Genomic DNA, 15967 nt, shown 5'->3' on the forward strand with positions numbered 1-15967 from the left:
GGACACCGCACGGTATGAACCAAAAACCAAGCACTTCTCCCATTGCAAGAATTATAGATCTAGTTGGCCAAACGAAACCCACAATTCAAAGAGAATTACAAGGATACGAAATCATGCATATAAGAGATCAGAGGAAACTCAAATAATATTCATAGATAATCTGATCACAAATCCACAATTCATCGGATCTCGACAAACACACCGCAAAAGAAGGTTACATCGGATAGATCTCCATGAAGATCATGGAAAACTTTGTATTGAAGATCCAAGAGAGAGAAGAAGCCATCTAGATACTAGATATGGACCCGAATGTCTGTGGTGAACTACTCACGCATCATCGGAGAGGCAATGGTGTTGATGAAGAAGCCCTCCGTGTACGAATCCCCCTCCGGCAGGGTACCAGAACGGTCCCCAAATGGGATCTTGCAGAGACAGAAGCTTGCGGCGGCAGAAAAGTATTTTCGTGGCTCTCTCCGGTGGTTTTGGATTTTTAGAGAATTTATAGGCGGAAGAAGTAGGGCAAAGGAGCCACGGGGGGCCCACAAGCCTGCTAGGTGCGCCCCCGAGGCCGCGGCTAGGGGGCTTGTGACCTCCCCCGGGGTCCTTTGCCTTGGTTCTCAAGTCCCGTGTGTATCTTCTGTTATGGAAAAAATCATTCCGCAGGTTTTATTCCGTTTGGACTCCGTTTAATATTCTTCTCTGAAAAAGGTCAAAAACACGGAAAAAACAGAAACTGGCACTTGGCACTGAGTTAATAGGGTAGTCCCAAAAAAGATATAAAATAGCATATTCATGCATACAAAACATCCAAAGTTGACAAGATAATAGCATGGAACCATAAAAAATTATAGATACGTTGGAGACGTATCAATGAGTTATATGAGTTGTTAAATGAGTATGAGTTATATGAGTTGTTATGTGATGATGCATTCTGAATACTGCTAATATTGTTAATGATGATGCATTCCGGTAGTAAACGTTAGCACTAGCGCTGGAAAATATTAGCAGCAGCGCTTTCTGTCATCAAGCGCTGCTACTAAACTTACCAGTAGCGCTGCCTGTATCTGCGCTACTACTAGTTTTTAGCTGTAGCGCGATAGCAGTAGCGCGTGGACCAGCGCTACTGCTACTAATATAACCAGCGCTACTAGTAGGGTTTTCCCTAGTAGTGCAATATGAGCATCCAGGTCCCGCTATTGGTTATTGACCGTAGAGGTGTCTCAGTCATGTCTGCATAGTTCTCAAACCCGCAGGGTCTTCACACTTAACGTTCGGTGACGCTAGAGTAGTATTGGGATATGTACGTTGGTGACCAAATGTTGTCCAGATTCTCGGATGAGATATCGGACGTCATGAGGAGATCGGGAATGGTCCGGAGGTAAATATTTTTATATGGGAAGTCCTATTTTGGCTACCGAAAAAGTTTCAGGTTTTATCGGTATTGTACCAGGAAGCTTCTGGAAGGTTCTCGAAGGTTCTAGAGGGTTCCGGATGAGTCTGAAACGGTCCTCTAGCCCCTAGGACATGCATTTGCTGTAAGGGGGCGTCCAAGCCTTCTTGGGCCAGCCCACAAGCGCCCATGTGGTTGGGAGGGAAGAGTCCCTAAAGGGGGAGGCACCTCCTAGGTGCCTTGGGGAGGGAGGAAACATCCCTAGGCCCACACCCCCTCCTTGGAGAAGGGGTTAGGGCTGCGACCCAACCCTCCCCCTTTCCTCCTATATATAGTGGGGGAGAAGGAGGGGCTGAACACACCAATTCCCATGCCCCGGTGGCAGCCCTACCTCTCCCATAACTTCGTTTTCTCCTCAGATTAGTTCCGGCACCGCTTGGCGAAGCCCTGCTGGCACTGCTCCACCATCATATCCACCATTCCGTCAAGCTGGTTGAGATCCCATCAACTTCTCCTTCCTCTCTTGTTGAATCAATAAGGAGGAGACGTCATCGAGCCATACGTGTGCTGAATGCGGAGGTGTCGTCCGTTCGCCGCTATATCGATACGGATTGCGATTGGATCGTGAAGACGTACTACTACATCAACCGCGTTATATACGCTTCTATTTAGCGATCTACAAGGGTATGTAGATGCACTCCCCTCTCGTAGATGTTAGGCTACATAGATTAATATTGGTGAGCGTAGGAATTTTTTTGTTTCCCACGTGACGTTTCATAAGCAAGATTTGTCCCTTATTGTGTATGATGAGCTTGTTGTGTTTGATCTGTGAGCCTCCTATAATAGGTGTGGATCAGCAAGGAGTTGTTTTTGAAAGTCAGTGTAGCAGATCTACTACAACTCATGTTGCTGCTCTTTGCACACAAGAAAACACGAATTTTTAAATGCCAAGTTGAGAGCAGTTTATGAAGAAGAAGAAGAAGAAAAGGGGTATCAAGGATTTGATGTATATGAGGAGAGTGATGCTTGACCCTATGATAATGAAGGTCAAATTGGAAACGACTCTTATTATATGTCTGATGATGAAGATGTAGACATGGAGGAGGGAAAGAGACAGAGAGAGGAAGAAGAAACTAATGCTGAAACATCAGAGGAGGAAGTAGTACTGCATTATGAGGGTGCCACTAAAGTTGAGGGACTTTTTGAGTTGGAGAAGATGAAACATTGGTTATAGAAGAAGAACCTTCAAAGAAGAGGCAAAAGCTGCTTGTTAGGAGAGGACTAACAACAAGGTCACATTCAAGTGTGATAGAGGGTAATCGTTTTAGGGATCAACACCAATTCAGACAAGCTTTGTTGAATTTACACATAACTCAGGCCAAAAATTTCAGGTACCACAGGAATTCAGATTAGAGGATAACTGTTGTAACGACCAAACCTCGAAGGATTTGAGTCTCTGTGCTTTACTGTGCTAGTCCCTGGATCGACTCGCTAGCACACACAGTATAGATGAAAACCAGAATAGCAAGTGCATCATTTATAATAACGTATGATCCAGAATTTATAAAATATAACAATCTGCATAGCACTTAGCTAGCTTTATTCTAATAAACAGCGGAAAAGTAGCAGAATAATAACGATGAGTCCCATCATAGCCCACTGGCGTTGTTGAGTGAAGACTCGCGACCCTAACGGTACCTTACTCCTCGTCTGAATATCCTGCAACATGATACGTTGCAGCCATATAGGTCAATACTTTGAATGTATTGGCAAGTTGCACAGGAAAAAAATAATATAACAGACCTACATGTATATGCATAGTGTAACAAGAGAAAGGCTGATGGTTATTTTGCAGAAAGCTGATTTTATCCTCATAGCTACCTAATAGTCAAGTTTTAGTTTGTTTGCTACAATAACTCACATATGGTTGAATTGGCATCTCCAACTCCAACCTATTACCATTATTAAGTTTCCCATCAAATTTTATTAAGTGTGTCATCTGTCAAGATCATCCAACAACTGTAATGGCCTAGCTGCTCAAAATTGTCCATAACCGGGGACACGGCTAATCATGATTAGTTTATACACTCTGCAGAGGTTTGCACACTGTACCCACTAGACCCAACCCGAAGATTGAGACGAAGTCTTTCAGAAGCAGGCACCTCCACCCAACGGCAAGCCGGTACACCTATTTATATCTACATCTGCTAGCTTTGCCCAGGCAAGGTTCCCACAACCTACTCAACTAAGCTAGAGCCCATATAGCTAGTGGTTGCGCACGGAAGCTACTAGTCACTAAGTCTGTCTGATCTTTTTGAACCTGGGCGGCATTCCACTTACATTCAGAGGGTAGAAACCATGATGTTCTTGAAACCACCCAGCAATACCATATCCGCCCAGAGGTGTATTACATCCTGAATTACTACTCAATTTATTTTGTAGTAATCCTCACATAATCTCAATGAATACAGGAACCAATCCCCGTCTACATAGCATAGCAAAACTACAAATACCACAATCTTCAATGACGAGGGATATAGCTCAATAGCATAGCAATAATAATCTTCCTATACATGCATAATTTTCATAGGGTGATAATAATACTACATGCATAGAAAAATAATAGGTAAAGGATGATCAACATGTAACTTGCCTTGATTCTGACTCAGAAAGTCACACCCCTGACAATAGTTTGCGTCGCACTCCGCACAATCTACACGTTGCAAACAATCACACCAATCAATCACCACAATCAAATAACACCAAATAAAATCGTCGGCAATAAAACAACTTGTTTAAAACCAAAGCATAAATAGCATGGCAGCAGGTATAAAATCATCTACATGCTGATACGATGACAACGCAAAAAGAATCAACTAAACCGGATGAACGGTTTGCAAAATATGGCCTCCGGTAGGTTTAAAATAATCTGTTTTAACAAAAAAATTAATTTTCGTAAAACTGAAAAGTACTGGTTCTAACATGTTCTACTCATCAATACGAGATCACAGGAAAAATAATTTCCTGAATCGGAGTTACGAGTAAAAAGATAAACGCGTTTCAAAATTATACCGATAATCTGACAGAGCTAAAAACAGATTAAAAAGAGATTGAATTTCGCCCAGAAGCTGTTCATCGGGGTTTGATGAAACGGCTTGTGCGTGCGTTCTCACCACGAACAGCGGGGGAAAACGGGTTGGTCTTGGTGCGTCTCCTCCGTCGGCGCTTCCCCGGTGGCTGTCGGACGAACGACGAAACGAACGACCGGATGGCGCGAACTCCGGTGAAGCTGTTGCCACTCCGGTGAACTTGGTACTGCAGGGTATCGGCGAACTCGAGGCGGCGGCGGCTTCTACCATGCACGAGGGAATTGCGCGACGTGCAACAGGACGGATCGGGGCTGTAGCAGCTCCTGGCGACGCAAGGGCTTTGTTCGCGAGCTCGAAGGCGGCTCCTGTACGCGAGCAATAAGAGGCGGAGGCGGCTTCTACGCGAGGTGAGTCCTGGGCGGTCTCCTCGTCCGGCTCGGGCAAGGGCCCTAGTGCTCGTGGCCACCTGGACAGGAGCCTGCGTGGTCAACGCTGGGGCTCGGTTCCTGGGATGTGCTAGCTGGAGATGTGGCTCGGTGGAGCATGTTGCTCTGGTGGCTGGTGCACGTGGTGCAATGCCCCATCTGGCTCGCTGGAGCTGGCTGGCTGAGCCTGGCTCGGCCTGGCCAGCTGGTGGGCTAGACAATTTTTTTTTTAGTAAAAAAATAAAAAAAATAAAAAAATACAGAGAAAAAAAATATATTAAAATAATAACGATAATATACGTATACAAAAATACCTACATATGTATATTAAAACAATCGCATATAGTAATTTATAGTTATAGATATATATAGATACATATATTAAAATTTAATATAGGTATATATATATATAAGTATAAAATAAATATCCTAATAAATACTAAAGGAAACCTAGTTCCACCTAACGCAAAATTTTGAAAAAAAGTTTTAATGCAATAGGCCACACAAATAGCATTTAAAAACTTAACTAAAAATAAATTTCGGGCATTATAAAATTTGCGAAACCAAGACGATAACTCCAAATGACATTTTAAATATCATAAACTTTTTATTTCACACGGGAGAAGTCATATTATCTCCACTCAAATAAATTGCCCGAAGTTGCAAAAAGAATAAAATTTTCAGAAGAACAAATAATGCATAAAAATATGAGATGCATATGAATGATCTATTAACATCCGAATTTAGGAAAATTGTGATGTTACAAACCTACCCCCCTTAGGATGAATCTCGCCCTCGAGATTCGGGTTGGCTAGCAAATAGGTGTGGGTGCTCCTGCTTGAGATCCTCCTCTCGTTCCCAAGTAGCCTCTTCTTCGGTATGATGATCCCACTGAACTTTGCATAACCTGATTGTCTTGGTGCGAGTAACTCTCTCTGCTGTCTCCAGAATCTTAACAGGCTTCTCCTCATATGTCAAGTCAGTCTCCAACTGAATTGCCTCAAGTGGCACTGTATCTCTCAAAGGAACATCTGCCATCTCGGCATGACACTTCTTTAGCTGGGATACGTGAAACACATTATGAACTCCTGACAAAGCTTCTGGCAACTCCAGCTGATAAGCTACTTCTCCTCGACGCTCCAAGATCTTGTAAGGCCCCACAAACCGTGGTGCTAACTTACCTTTGATCCCAAACCTCTTAATTCCACGAAGTGGTGAAACTCTAAGGTATGCACGGTCTCCTACCTCATATGTCACCTCCTTGCGCTTTGCATCTGCATAACTCTTTTGTCTGGACTGTGCTATTTTCAACCTATCACGAACCAACCTGACTTTCTCCTCAGCATCTCTAATCAAGTCTGGTCCAAAGAACTGACGCTCTCTAACCTCATCCCACATCAATGGCGTCCTGCACTTCCTGCCATACAGAAACTCAAACGGTGCCATCTGCAGACTAGCCTGATAACTGTTATTATATGAGAACTCTGCATATGGTAAATTATCATCCCAACTGGACCCGTAGTCCAAAGCACAAGCTCTCAACATATCCTCCAATATCTGATTCACCCTCTTAGTCTGCCCATCTGTCTGTGGATGGAATGCTGTACTGAACTCCAGTCTAGTACCCAATGATTCATGCAACTGACGCCAAAATTTAGAAGTGAACTGAGTACCTCTATCAGACACTACCTTCTTTGGAACTCCATGCAGACAGACAATTCTGGACATATAAATCTTAGCTAGCTTAGCACTGGTATAGGTAGTCTTTACCGGGATGAAGTGAGCGACTTTAGTCAAACGATCAACAACTACCCAAATAGAATCATAACCTGATCGAGTCCTGGGTAATCCAGTGATGAAATCCATACCAATCTGATCCCACTTCCAATCAGGTATAGGCAATGGTTGTAACAAACCGGCTGGTTTCTGATGTTCTGCTTTAACTCTCTGGCACACATCACATACTGCAATATACTCCGCAATTTCCCTCTTCAGGCTAGGCCACCAAAATCTCTCCCTCAAATCCAAATACATCTTAGTATTACCTGGGTGGATAGAATAAGGTGAATCATGCGCCTCCTGAAGAATCAATTTCCTTATATCTGCATCCTGAGGTACACAAATACGCTTCTCAAACCATATGGCTCCATGTTCATCCTCATGGAAATCCTTTGCTTTCCCTTTTAGCATATTCTCCTTTATCTCAGCAATATACTTATCATCCTTTTGAGCTTCTCTAATTCTGTCAAGCAAAGTAGGTCTTACCTCAAGTGTAGCCAAATAGCCTCTAGGGACCATATCCAATCTCAGATTTCTGAACTGCTCACATAACTCCGGTGGCAGATCCTCAATATCAATTGCATTAGCATGGCTCCTACGGCTCAATGCATCAGCAACAACATTAGCCTTACCAGGATGATACTGCACATTCAAATCATAATCCTTAATAAGCTCCAACCATCTCCTCTGTCTAAGGTTCAACTCCCTCTGAGTAAATATGTACTTCAAGCTCTTATGATCAGTAAATATATCACAATGATTACCAACGAGATAATGCCTCCAAGTTTTCAATGCATGCACAACTGAGGCTAACTCCAAATCATGTGTAGGATAATTATGCTCATGATTCTTAAGCTGACGTGAAGCATAAGAAACAACTTTACCTTCCTGCATCAAAACACTCCCAAGTCCCTGACGAGAAGCATCACAATATACCTGAAAGTCTTTATGTATGTCTGGCAGAGTTAAAACTGGTGCTGTGACTAAACGTTGCTTCAACTCCTGAAAGCTAGCTTCACAATCATCAGTCCAAACAAACTTACTTCCCTTCTTCAACAATTCAGTCATAGGCTTTGCAATCTTTGAAAAATTCTCAATAAACCTCCTGTAATAACCTGCTAAGCCCAAAAAGCTGCGAATCTCACCAACTGACGTGGGTGTCTCCCACTCTGTAACAACAGCAACCTTGGATGGATCAACTGCCACTCCATTACCTGATATAACATGGCCAAGGAATGCTACCTCATCCAGCCAAAACTCACATTTACTGAACTTGGCATACAATTGGTGCTCCCTCAGTTTCTCCAACACCAAACGCAAATGCACTTCATGCTCTTGCTTATTCTTGGAGAACACCAATATATCATCAATGAAAACAACCACAAATTTATCCAAGAACTCCATAAACACCTTGTTCATCATATTCATGAAGTATGTTGGGGCATTAGTCAATCCAAATGACATAACAGTATACTCATACAGCCCATACCTCGTAGTGAAAGCAGTCTTTGGAATATCTTGCTCACGAATCTTTAATTGATGATAACCAGAGCGAAGATCAATCTTAGAAAACACAGTAGCTCCCTCCAACTGGTCAAACAGATCATTTATCATAGGCAAAGGATACTTATTCTTAATGGTTACCTCATTCAGAGAACGATAATCAACACACATCCTCAAGGTTCCATCCTTCTTCTCCACAAACAAAACAGGGGCTCCCCAAGGTGATGAACTTGGGCGAATAAATCCTTGTGCCTGTAACTCCCTCAACTGCTTCTTCAATTCCTCCAACTCTTGAGGAGGCATTCTGTATGGTCTCTTTGCAATAGGTCCAGTACCAGGTATTAAATCAATAAGAAACTCAATATCTCTATCTGGTGGCATACCTGGCAACTCCTCCGGAAACACATCTGGATAATCCTTCACAACTGGCACCTCCTCCAAGCTACCCCCCTTAAGAGAGTTCACCTTCATCCTCTTATGCTGGTACTTACATACATATTTGACTCTCCTCCCCCCTGGTGCACTGAGAGAAATAGATCGACTAGCACAATCGATAACTCCTTCATATTTGGCCATCCAATCCATACCCAAAATAATATCAAGACCTTGTGACTTCAATATGATCAAATCTGTCGAGAAAACATGCTTCCCAATAGACAAGGGCATCTGAAAACATCCCAAACTTGCTGCCATCTCAGCCCCAGGAGAACTTACTAGAATAGGTGACTTAAGGACTACGGTAGGCAGCTTATGTTTATCCACAAATACCCGTGATATGAATGAATGCGATGCACCAGTATCAAAAAGAACAAGAGCGGGTACTGAATTGATCAAGAACTTACCAATCACTGCATCAGGCTCATTATAGACCTCCTCCACATTAACGTGGTTAACATGACCCTTTTGAAAGGGGTTTGGCTTGATGACTCCAGAGCTCCCCTTACCATTATTGCTCTCTGGACAAGCATTGGAGTAGTGGCCCATCTTTCTGCACTTGAAGCACTGGACCTGATTAAGGTCCCTCTGTACTGGCACATTCTGGCGGTTCTGGTTATTATTACCTCCATTACCATTACCATTGCCATTGTTGCCCTTGTGTCCATTATGATGATGGTGGCCATTATGATTGTGGCCATTACCTCCATGATGATGATGTCCATTACCTCCATGATGATGATGTCCATTACCTCCATGATTATGATATGAAGTGCGTGGCTTCTGCTGTGGTCCTGAATTAAACTTGTTGTTGCTATACTTCCTCTTGCGGTTCTCTATTGCCTGATGCTTTCCCTCAAGCACAATAGCCTTATCAACAAGCTCCTGATAATTACCAAAAGTGGCCACAGTCAACTGAACTCCCAAATCATCATTCAGGCCCTCCAAGAACTTCTCTTGTCTAGCTGCATCAGTATTAACATCATTAGGAGCATAACGTGCAAGTTTGTTGAACTCCTCCACATACTCATTAACTGAGCGACCTCCCTGACGCAAGCTGCGAAACTCCTTCTTCTTTAGACTCATGGCGCCAGCAGACACATGTGCGGCGCGGAAAGCTGCCTCAAACTGCGCCCATGTGATAGTATCAATGGGATAGGTGACCAAGTAGTTGTCCCACCAAGCTGCGGCAGGACCCTCCAATAGATGTGAGGCAAACCTCACCCTCTCTGCATCAGTGCATCCAACGGTCTGCAGGTTCCTACCAATAGAACGAAGCCAATCATCCGCCATAATAGGTTCAGGGCTGCTGGAGAACCTCTGAGGATTCAACCTCAAGAACCTAGTGAGCATATCCATAGGTGGCGGAGGCGGTGGGTTGTTGTTGTTATTGTTGGCCAAACTCTGGGCAAGCAACTGGATCAACTGGCCTTGTCCCTCAAGTATCTGCCGCACATATTGCGGTGCATCATTGCCATTGCCATCATTGTTGCCTGCTCCTGCATTCCCGTCCCTAGGCTCACGTCTCGGCCGCATCTGGTGGGCAAGAATAGATAAGAAAATAGATAGAATAGGTCTAAAGGAATATAGATATTCTACCCATATGCATATTATGATCAAGGTAATATATATGAGGCAACAAAACATCATAACAAATAACACAAACAAGCATAACAATAATCAAACATATCTATATATATAGTCGAATAACTCCAACAAGATCCTAGTTTAACAACAAGCAAAATAACAATCAAGCAAGCAACCTAGTATCGTCATGCCACAAGCGGGCATAAACAGATACACTAACACGTTAATAGCGCAAATAAAACAAGATAATTGGTGGTCTCAGCACTAGTTCCTACTTAAGCTGGTCAAGATACTAGAGTGGTTGTCTAATGAAAGAGTAAGATGTAGACAAAGTGTATAGAATAAATTTAGACTCCTATGGCTTTTCTAATCCATTTTCTAGGGTCACGACCTAGAGTCAACGCATTGCTCTGATGCCATCTGTAACGACCAAACCTCGAAGGATTTGAGTCTCTGTGCTTTACTGTGCTAGTCCCTGGATCGACTCGCTAGCACACACAGTATAGATGAAAACCAGAATAGCAAGTGCATCATTTATAATAACGTATGATCCAGAATTTATAAAATATAACAATCTGCATAGCACTTAGCTAGCTTTATTCTAATAAACAGCGGAAAAGTAGCAGAATAATAACGATGAGTCCCATCATAGCCCACTGGCGTTGTTGAGTGAAGACTCGCGACCCTAACGGTACCTTACTCCTCGTCTGAATATCCTGCAACATGATACGTTGCAGCCATATAGGTCAATACTTTGAATGTATTGGCAAGTTGCACAGGAAAAAAATAATATAACAGACCTACATGTATATGCATAGTGTAACAAGAGAAAGGCTGATGGTTATTTTGCAGAAAGCTGATTTTATCCTCATAGCTACCTAATAGTCAAGTTTTAGTTTGTTTGCTACAATAACTCACATATGGTTGAATTGGCATCTCCAACTCCAACCTATTACCATTATTAAGTTTCCCATCAAATTTTATTAAGTGTGTCATCTGTCAAGATCATCCAACAACTGTAATGGCCTAGCTGCTCAAAATTGTCCATAACCGGGGACACGGCTAATCATGATTAGTTTATACACTCTGCAGAGGTTTGCACACTGTACCCACTAGACCCAACCCGAAGATTGAGACGAAGTCTTTCAGAAGCAGGCACCTCCACCCAACGGCAAGCCGGTACACCTATTTATATCTACATCTGCTAGCTTTGCCCAGGCAAGGTTCCCACAACCTACTCAACTAAGCTAGAGCCCATATAGCTAGTGGTTGCGCACGGAAGCTACTAGTCACTAAGTCTGTCTGATCTTTTTGAACCTGGGCGGCATTCCACTTACATTCAGAGGGTAGAAACCATGATGTTCTTGAAACCACCCAGCAATACCATATCCGCCCAGAGGTGTATTACATCCTGAATTACTACTCAATTTATTTTGTAGTAATCCTCACATAATCTCAATGAATACAGGAACCAATCCCCGTCTACATAGCATAGCAAAACTACAAATACCACAATCTTCAATGACGAGGGATATAGCTCAATAGCATAGCAATAATAATCTTCCTATACATGCATAATTTTCATAGGGTGATAATAATACTACATGCATAGAAAAATAATAGGTAAAGGATGATCAACATGTAACTTGCCTTGATTCTGACTCAGAAAGTCACACCCCTGACAATAGTTTGCGTCGCACTCCGCACAATCTACACGTTGCAAACAATCACACCAATCAATCACCACAATCAAATAACACCAAATAAAATCGTCGGCAATAAAACAACTTGTTTAAAACCAAAGCATAAATAGCATGGCAGCAGGTATAAAATCATCTACATGCTGATACGATGACAACGCAAAAAGAATCAACTAAACCGGATGAACGGTTTGCAAAATATGGCCTCCGGTAGGTTTAAAATAATCTGTTTTAATAAAAAAATTAATTTTCGTAAAACTGAAAAGTACTGGTTCTAACATGTTCTACTCATCAATACGAGATCACAGGAAAAATAATTTCCTGAATCGGAGTTACGAGTAAAAAGATAAACGCGTTTCAAAATTATACCGATAATCTGACAGAGCTAAAAACAGATTAAAAAGAGATTGAATTTCGCCCAGAAGTTGTTCATCGGGGTTTGATGAAACAGCTCGTGCGTGCGTTCTCACCACGAACAGCGGGGGAAAACGGGTTGGTCTTGGTGCGTCTCCTCCGTCGGCGCTTCTCCGGTGGCTGTCGGACGAACGACGAAACGAACGACCGGATGGCGCGAACTCCGGTGAAGCTGTTGCCACTCCGGTGAACTTGGTACTGCAGGGTATCGGCGAACTCGAGGCGGCGGCGGCTTCTACCGTGCACGAGGGAATTGCGCGACGTGCAACAGGACGGATCGGGGGTGTAGCAGCTCCTGGCGACGCAAGGGCTTTGTTCGCGAGCTCGAAGGCGGCTCATGTACGCGAGCAATAAGAGGCGGAGGCGGCTTCTACGCGAGGTGAGTCCTGGGCGGTCTCCTCGTCCGGCTCGGGCAAGGGCCCTAGTGCTCGTGGCCACCTGGACAGGAGCCTGCGTGGTCAACGCTGGGGCTCGGTTCCTGGGATGTGCTAGCTGGAGATGTGGCTCGGTGGAGCATGTTGCTCTGGTGGCTGGTGCACGTGGTGCAATGCCCCATCTGGCTGAGCCTGGCTCGGCCTGGCCAGCTGGTGGGCTAGACAATTTTTTTTTTTTAGTAAAAAAATAAAAAAATACAGAGAAAAAAAATACATTAAAATAATAACGATAATATACGTATACGAAAATACCTACATATGTATATTAAAACAATCGCATATAGTAATTTATAATTATAGATATATATAGATACATATATTAAAATTTAATATAGGTATATATATATATAAGTATAAAATAAATATCCTAATAAATACTAAAGGAAACCTAGTTCCACCTAACGCAAAATTTTGAAAAAAAGTTTTAATGCAATAGGCCACACAAATAGCATTTAAAAACTTAACTAAAAATAAATTTCGGGCATTATAAAATTTGCGAAACCAAGACGATAACTCCAAATGACATTTTAAATATCATAAACTTTTTATTTCACACGGGAGAAGTCATATTATCTCCACTCAAATAAATTGCCCGAAGTTGCAAAAAGAATAAAATTTTCAGAAGAACAAATAATGCATAAAAATATGAGATGCATATGAATGATCTATTAACATCCGAATTTAGGAAAATTGGGATGTTACAACTGTTGAGTGTAGAAATAAACAGTGCAGGTTCGTTATGGTGGGATCAGTTATAAAGGGGAGAAAACATTTGTAATTAAGAAAATGAGAATAGAGAACACTTGCCCTAGTACTACAGAGACCACCAGGGTGAGTTCTAAGTGGCTGGCACAGAAATATGAGCCCCTCTTCAAATTTGATCCAACTACATGCATTCAGACTATCATTGATGCCTGCATGGAAAAATATGGTATAGATGTTCCAAAGAATATGGAATATAGGGCCACGAACATAGCTATTGATGTTGTGTTAGGAGATCACAAGAAGCAATATCCTAGGCTAAGAGACTATGCTCACACTACCATGGATACAAACCCTCGGAGCAAAGTAATAGTCACTACTGTTACTCCAACACCGAGTGAAAAAGTTCCCCACCGAGGCCCGTGATTCCATGCCATGTTCTATTGCATCAATGGAGCAAGGGAGGGTTTTCTCAAGGTGTGCAAAACCATTCATTGGTTAGATTCCAAACATTGTGTAGTACTTATTGTTTCTCATTTAAAATATATTTAATTGTTTGAAATGTTGATTCTAGGTGTTGATGGATGCTTTATTAAGCTGACTACTAGTGCTCAAATCCTTGCTACCAGTGGTAGAGATGGCAATAACAATATATATCCACTTGCATTTGGCATTGTTGGACAAGAGGACACACCTAGTTGGTGTTGGTTTCTCCACCAAGTTAAAGTTTTCTTGGGGGGAACAAGGACAGTTTGGAAGATATACTATAATGTCAGATAAACAAAAGGTATGTGTATGAACATTTAATTTGATTTTACAATATTCCATTACATCTTTGTGCTAGCTATATCATTTTTTTAAAGTGTGTGTGCCAGGGGTTACTTAATGCAGTTAATGATATGTTTCCAAACTGCAACCAAAGATTCTGCCATAGACATTATATGCAAATTTCCAGAATGCTGGGTTTAGGAGGCAAGATCTTAAGAAGTGCGTGGATACTCCTATCTATAACTAGAACGAAAACAAATTTAATGTTGTAATGAATGATCTAAGAGCTGAAAGTGAGGACGCTTGGAAGCGGCTTAATGCAATACCAAAAATAACATGGGCAAGGCATGCATTTGATACAAACTGCAAGGCTCACTTGGTAGTTAACAACCTGTTTGTGGTGTTTAAGAAGTACATTCTAGATATTAGGGAAAAACCTATAAGGATAATGTGTGATGGGATAAAATATAGGCAGATGGTGAGGTGGCACAGGAATAGAGAGAGTGGAAAGGCAGCTAGATGGGAAATAACACCTATTGCACTAAGAAGCTAGAGACTGAGAAGGAGAGGGCCAAATATTGCAAGCCAATACAAGCTCGGTGAAGTTATGGCAAGTTACAAGTGGTCAGCAAATACATGTTGTGAACTTGAAACTTCAGACTTGTGGATGCAGAAAGTGGGATCTTACCGTCATACCCTACAACCATGCCATCTCTGCCATAAACAAGGCTAAACAATTTTCAGAGGATTATGTCAACAAATTCTTCAAGAAACAATTTTATGTGGCATCTTATGAACCAATTGAAAGGATCAATATGGTTGACTAGAGGGGGGTGAATAGGCAACTAACAAATTTAAGCTTTTCTTTAAACAAATTAGGCTTAGCCACAAATAGGTTGACTAGATATGTATCTAGGTGAGCAACCTATATGATGGTAACAACAACTATAATAAGCAAAGAGTTAAAACAAGTAAAGGTAAGAAATAACCACAAGTGGAACCGATGAAGACGAGGATGTGTTCCCAAAGTTCCTTCCCTTTGAAGGGAAGTACGTCTCCGTTGGAGCGGTGTGGAGGCACAATGCTCCCCAAGATGCCACTAAGGCCACAAAATTCTCCTCAAGCCCTTACACAATGCAAGGTGTCGTGTTTCCACTAAGTGGTGCCCTTGAAGGTGGCAACCGGACCATTACAACAAGGTTGGGGCTCTCTCCACAACTTAATTGGAGGCTCCCCGGAGATTCACCATAATGGAATGTGGCTCTGAGGTGACCTCTTCCGTCTAGGGTGCTCAAACACTCAGGAGTAACAAAATCCAGACAAGAACTTGGGGGAATCAATTTTCCTTTGGTGGAAGTGTAGAGCTAGGTCTCTTCCTTCAATCCCTAGCAAGACAACAAGTTTGGGTGGCTAGGGCGAGAGATCGGGCAAGAAAGCTTCACTACATCAATGGTGGAGAGATAGAGGTAAGAGATAAGAGTAAGGAAGAAGAAAACCCTCCTTATATAGCCCCCCCGCCATATTTCAACCTTTACAACTATTTTGCACAGGGCCATACAACCACTCACTAGGCTGGTACAACCGGTATTCCTTTATTAGCGGAACAACCGGTCAACCACCGCCCTACAACCAGGCCAAAACAGAAAGTTGGCCCAGAGGTGTCACCAACCATGGCCACTGGGTGTGGCTAAGTCCCAAACGGTACAACCGCTTGGAAAACCGGCATTACCAGCCATAATTA

This window comes from Hordeum vulgare, chromosome 2H, assembly GCF_904849725.1.
Source record: "Hordeum vulgare subsp. vulgare chromosome 2H, MorexV3_pseudomolecules_assembly, whole genome shotgun sequence".
Taxonomy (NCBI): Eukaryota; Viridiplantae; Streptophyta; class Magnoliopsida; order Poales; family Poaceae; genus Hordeum; species Hordeum vulgare.